The 6,716-nt window shown below is 34.9% G+C and overlaps 1 long non-coding RNA gene across 2 annotated transcripts; it reads left to right on the top strand.

Annotated features, from left to right (window-relative positions):
* Positions 1-404: 404 nt before the first annotated feature.
* On the top strand, positions 405-6,078 carry LOC147844364 (uncharacterized). 2 transcript variants are annotated; one of them, XR_015490675.1, is made up of 6 exons: positions 405-453; positions 1,735-1,768; positions 3,133-3,188; positions 3,282-3,428; positions 3,540-3,616; positions 4,723-6,078. It is a non-coding gene; the product is annotated as an uncharacterized LOC147844364 (long non-coding RNA). The 2 variants fall into 2 exon arrangements; XR_015490676.1 differs by having other exon boundaries at positions 941-1,768.
* The last annotated feature ends 638 nt before the right edge of the window (positions 6,079-6,716 follow it).

Below are 6,716 nucleotides of genomic sequence, written 5' to 3'. Positions count from 1 at the left end.
CCTCTACTGCAAGTCCAGGGAAAGAGGTGGACCCCTGGGTAGCTTGCTGGGGTCAGAGGCCTCTAGGTGGAGGGCCAGGGGGCACCCTGGGGCCTCTACTGCAAGTCTAGGGAGAGAGGTGGACCCATGGGTAGCTAGCTGGTGTAAGAGGCCCCTACACTGTAAATGCGAATAGTATTCCTTACTATCAAAATTCTAGTGTGTTTACTTAATTTTAAGCTAATTGTTGAGTTTACTAGAAATGCATTAGTGTTGCTGACATAGTAAGGTATAAAGTTCCCATAACTAATGTAATTTGAGTAAAATTGCTTATAAGGGCTAAGCCATGCTGTTACGCATGCGTACTGGGTGGTGATTTCCCATCCCCCATCCCGAGTCACAACCAACCGCCACCCAGCACCGCCATTGAAGGACAGGATTTCATATTGAGAAGATGTACTGCTGTAAATCAAGGTAAACTTTTCGTTTTAATTACTACTTTGATTTTATTTGTATAGTATCAGTAATCTGTTTATTTCCTGCACTTTGTGAAATTGTTTGCTGTTTTTTGAACTAATTAATAGCCCATGATGTTGTGACTAAACGTTTTGACCACTGCACGTTATTTGCAATACTGTCTACTTTACTAGATAAGCTATTTTTAGCTGCTTAGTCCTTTTTAATAACTATTAATAATTTGTAAAGTTAGTAGTAATTTGTAAAGTGGGCGTTATGCTCTAAAAGAGCGGGCCGCGCCATTTTAAATGATGCACTGAGAGAGCAAGAGCGCGCGCAATGATCCGTTCAATTAGATGTAAAGTTAACACATAGCTGTAGGTCTACATTTTTAAAAAAGAAAACGAAACCTATTTATCCGCATTACAAATACAGTAACGTTAGTTATCGCTGAACTTTAGTGGCGCTTGTTGTGACGAAAATATGCGTGTTTTTTTTTTTTAAGATTTACTTTTATGAGATCACCTGCAGGAAGCAGGTGAGGAGATCAGCTGTGATTCGGTCCGGCGTCAGCGAGCGGCTCATGACCAGACCAGTCGTTTTTTTCTTCATGATCGCCGGGGAAGCAGCAGTTTTAACCCGCCGAGGCTTTTAGAACATTATAAAGCAGTTTCAGCTCAAAATGGACCCGTGAGTGTCGTAGGTAATTTAGGATTTCGATGGGATTACGATTCGTGTCACTGTATGAGGCAGATACATATTTACACATGATGCTAAAGTGTGCTTATGCTAACAATCCCTATGAAACTTAAAGTTAAACTTATGAAAATGCGAGAGATATTTAATTAACTCATTTATTTGTTTTATATGCTATTTGTCTTTTCTTTATGCCGTTTTGAAGGTTTATTCCAGTGTTGCCGTTACGTGATTGAGTGTTTTGTATTGCTGTAATGACAAATAAATCTGACCAGACGCGACTGAATATGTGTGATGGATAACGTTAATGATGAAGTGGTATAACTCGTACAACCAAGCACAGAAACATCCCTTTGTTTGCTCAATATCACACAAAGGCATCAACAAGCCTTTGTTATAAGCAAACTTTCTGTAAAGAAACAGGCTTTGCCAAACCTGTTAGTTTGCATTTTTAAAGAAGGTTTCACTAATTTTTAACAATTTAGGGCAAATAAATTTGAACAATTACAAGGTTGTTTAAAATGTAGCACACCATTAGAGTATTGTGAGTGGCATATTTGGTTTGTAATATCATTATACCCTTTATTTATTTTTTTATTTCAGACTACCAGTTTGTGAGCTGATATGCAGTGGAAATGTAAGTTTTGCACTTACACATCAAAGAAAACTTTTTGAACACTACCGCACAAGCCATAGAACATATTCATGAATTGTTCTATTAACGTTACCTTGTCTCCATACTGAGTGTCAGGGTAATTTTAAATCGTTTAATGCATTAAAAGTACATTTAACAAAATTCTCAGCAAAGAACTGCATGATCAAGAATAGTCCGAATATTTTGTCCATTTGAATAATCATCTGAGGACTAGTTAGAAATAGGGTTGTTGTGTTGTGATACCATTAATTTATGTTACAATACTATACCAGCTGAAGTATGGTGATACCAAGTAGTATTGCAATACTGTAATTCATAACTTAAATCCATGAAATAAAGAAAACTGTCAGAAATAATATATTGTATATGTTATTATAGGCCTACTTGAATTTAAATAATTCCCTTATTGTTGAAAAAAGTATTTGCACATCTCTTCACCTAAAATGTATTCATTCCAGCAAAAAAAATACATTAAAATAAAGATACATAAAGAAAAGAGCATTTTTCCAACAAACCTAGGCTATATAAAGTGGTCAAAAATTGTTTCCTGTTGCTATTTTGGGTTTTTCATCTATCATACTTTTTTCACACTTATTATCGGATAAGAATCCAAAGTAATTCAAAATTTCACTTTATGAGTCATTCTTTTTAATAGATTGTCAAGGTTGTTGTAGCTATTATATCATATTGACAGGAACAGAAATAAACGAATTCCGATTCAAAATGAACCATCACAAAATATGCAATAGGCTACAATAAAAGGCGCAAATTCTACAGTTTTACAACCTTAGAAGGCTCCATAGACTATTAAAATACAATGATCTATTGTTGCTGAATCGTGTAAGTATTTTAGTGACTTTTTCACATGCAGCATTATGTATTGTAGGCAGACTGTTAATGACAATACTACCGTTTACAAACTACAGTGGCACCGCCAGTATCTTGGAGCCATAGTATCACGATACTACCATAGTACCGGTAAACCGTGCAACCCTAGTCAGAAAGTTCAGTGTCCTTTTAAAGACATCAATTGAGACAAATATTTATTCCACTTTTAATGCGCATAAAAGTAAGGCACACCAGCAACAATGCCATGATTATATTTAATCGATGGTTGTGTTTATTACTGTTTGGTGACAAGTATAGCTCATGCTTTTGATGACAGGCGCCGGGAGTATTTGGCAGCTTTTATTATTCAAGAACATTTAACTATGTCATGTTAAAGTGTAACATCTGTTGCTAAATGGCATTGCATTGTATCATTGCATGTGTTTCTGATTTCTGTTTTTTGTTTTAGAATTTCGCTTAGCCATGTCAATAACACTTTACGTTTTTGTGCACAACAGTGACATCCAGAAGGAAGTCATAGAGGAAACACCAGCTGATGCAAGTGCTGCAGAAGGTTTGTTTTCTTTTCAAAACTTTGTGTGATTTTGTGAATTTGTGTTTTTGAATGTTATTAATGACTAATAATGTTTTGATTGGATCTTTGCAGAATTCAATCGAATATCAGGAAGAAATGTGAGATCCAAGTTCTACGCTGCATTGGACACACACTGCTCGTTTGATTGAAATAAAAAAAAAAAAGAGGAGAAAATTGCAGAAGAAAACTAGAAGAAATTTTCAACATGTTAATTCAAAGGTATTTTTGTGACATCATCTTTGAATCATAATTTGCATTTGATTGCAATAAATTGCATTTGATGTTTTCATTGGGCTATAATGCATGTCTACCTGTCTTTACTTTTTCAAGGTCATCTGGCAGCAGTTCTCCAGGGTCTTTCAGTCCTTTAGAGGGATGAGTCTAAAGAAATTTTCAGGATGTGTTTTGTAAGTTATTGTTTCTGCTTTCTTAGACTGGAAATGAAGCAGTCATTCCAGTTTACTTCACTTATTAATAAAAATTTTCAATTTTATAAAAATAAAACAAATGCATTTAATGTAAGTATTTGAAAGTAAGAGGGATGTTATATTATGGCCTTTGGAGCAAGAGCATTGCTATGTTGCAAATACAGCAGCTTGTGCCGTCACAGGGTCAGTTAGCTTCATAGGCCAGTGAAGTAATGAATGCATTTCTTTAATTTTTAAACACTTTTGTTTTGAAAAGGAGGAAGATTAGCTTGAAAAAAAATCTTAATAAGTGTAATACCTATGTAATATGTTGAGAGAAATATAATTTCAGTTGAAAGAACCTGCTGGATTAAGATGTAAAAAGATAGTGTTAAAAGCCACAAAGTCAAAGATGCTCCGTATTATAACCGACCCTGTGAAGTCACCTGCTGTGGGATTGTAGATGGCTGCACCCTTGTTCTAAAAGCCATACTAAAACATCAATTTTCTTATTAAAAAATAGTTATTAATACATTTTTAAAAAGTGTGCTAAATAATGCAAACTTGACTCACTGCTTTAATCTAGCAAAACCAAATGCATTCATGAATCGGTTCCCAATTTATTAAGTTTTCCCTACAAAATATTTATATTGATTATGTAGCACTAATTGGTCTCTCACACATTTGCATTTAATTTCTTGAAAATGTTTTAAAAATACTTTTACTGCAGTTTTTTTTATTACATTACAGTGTTTCTTTAATTAAAAAAATTTATTGTTCCTTTAGAATAGTATCATGTTCAAGATACTGGAATTTGGTACCAATCTCTGCTGCAATTTTAAGCAGCAAATTTCCTGCTAACATTTTAAGCACTTTTGAGCACATTTTTAAACAGCACTGTTTTGCCATTCTGTTCACATGCTTAACAGAAATGACACTCAACAATGCTCAAATGTTAGCAGGAAATGGATGTTTTTAAAATTACTATATGGATTGGTAATAAATTCCACTATCATGACAAGCCTAGTAGAAGCAGTACCACTACAGGCTTTATTAGTGCCATTTAGAATATCAAACTTTACTTATTTTTCTTTCTCTATTCATAGGATGTAATTGTAGAGTCGGACTTCAGTGCAGAAGATGTTGGCCTGCTGACTGTCGTGTGTGAAGATGTCTAAAGAACCTCATTATGGATGCAATGTGGGCCTTTATACTGGAAGGAAAAGTGGTTATGGACTTTGCCACATGCAGTATGTCTCTTTTTTTGCTTTGATTTACACACTGAATTCGGACTACCCAAAGACTTTGAGCAATGCATTTGAATTTGTTCAACGTGTGTTGCTTTTGCTGGGAGGGAAGCGTAATGTGTTTTATTCGGCGAGCGCCTATATACTGCTGTGCTTTATGTTTAAAGGTTCAGGTATAATGGCATGTTTAATTACAAAGTGTTGCTTTTTAACATGTTGCTGTTTGCAGTGTTACATTTAGGACTGCAGCATTTTGGTGTTTAAAACACTTTTTCTTTTTTTTACCAAAAAAGTGTATTGTGATTTATAGGGTTGTCAAAAGTATTGAGTTTGGTACCAATCGGTACTGAAAAAAAAAAAAAAAAAGTCCATCCATTTCCCACTAACATTGCAAGAACTGATTGGCCATTGTGTTCACATGCTCAGTAGATATGACTGATTGGCTTTGAAGGTCATTATTTTTACCACACTTCACCACTGTTCACCAGGTGCAAAGATACAAAGACACTGGATAACTTCAAAGCACTGTCGATCAGTCGATTCATCACCAGATAGCTTATATGTTAGCTTCTAAACAAATCAGCTATTGACATGGCTTTGAAACACTTCAGTGTCTGTGTAACTTTGTTTGGACTCAGTGAAAAATGGTAAACCTATGACAGTCACAGCCAATCACAGTCATTTCTGTTGAGCATGTGAACACAGTGGCCAATCAATGGTGTTTAAGAACGAGCTCAGTAGCACTCAAATGCTGGTGGAAAATGGATATTTTTAATATTTCAGTATTGATTGATACCAAACTCAATACTTTTGACCACACTAATGTGATATTTTCTGTAGGAAAATCTAAACTACACAGTCTAACAAATTAGCTTTAAAGCTTAATATCTGTTCCTCTGTGAGTGTCTATATGCTGCCATGTTTAAGGTGCTGGTGCAATGGCATGTTTAATTACACTAATTCAAGTATCTTTTTTCCAAGTGTCAAGTATTTAAAGTTTTTTTGATAGATTTTCAAACCTTTTCGAAAACTTGTGTTTTAGGGTTGAACATGTTTATTATATTTTTTGTCTGTATTGCTGTTTACAGTATATTACAGCACTTTACAACAGGTTTTTACAAAACTGTATTGTGTACAAGTGTATTGTGATACTAAAATATCACAAGTGTATTGTGAAATTCTGCTAATTTTGTCAAATAAAATGTTTACATTTAAGACCTGTATAATGTCATTACTTGTAGGTTGAACTACATATTTTATGTTCAGTTTAATTGAAGAAAATGTGGAAACCGATTGCACGTAGTTTCTTTAGTTGACATTACTTAAAATGGTGGATTAAAACAATGTTGAGACTACTAGCATTCAAGATGTTAACTGAACATGGTAGAACAGTATTAGTTAAATAGAGTTATTAAAGTAATCTTACTATAAAACCCTAAGTAAGATTACTAAATAATGACAAGTATGTTAACTAGAATTTTCTATTAAACTTACTTAATTTTTAACAGTTAGTTTACTTTATAAGTTTTAGTTTTCTTACTTCAAGGCAATAATTAAACTTAACTTAAGATTTCCTTGTAAGTTTATATTGCAAAAATAAGGCAATCGGTTTCCAAACTTTTTTTAAGTAAACTGAACATGTTAGAATTTACAGTGTAAGTGGAGGGCCAGGGGGCACCCTGGGGCCTCTACTGCAAGTCCAGGGATAGAGGTGGACCCCTGGGTAGCTTGCTGGGGTCTGAAGCCCATAGGTGGAGGGCCAGGGGGTACCCTGGGGCCTATACTTCAAGTCCAGGGAGAGAGGTGGACCCTTGGGTAGCTTCCTAAGGTTAGAGGCCCCTTGGTGGAGGGCC

Source organism: Danio rerio, chromosome 5 (assembly GCF_052040795.2).
Source record: "Danio rerio strain M-AB ecotype USA chromosome 5, GRCz13ab, whole genome shotgun sequence".
Lineage (NCBI taxonomy): Eukaryota > Metazoa > Chordata > Actinopteri > Cypriniformes > Danionidae > Danio > Danio rerio.
Note: the sequence above shows the minus strand (reverse complement) of the source record. Positions and strands in the feature narration are given on the sequence as shown.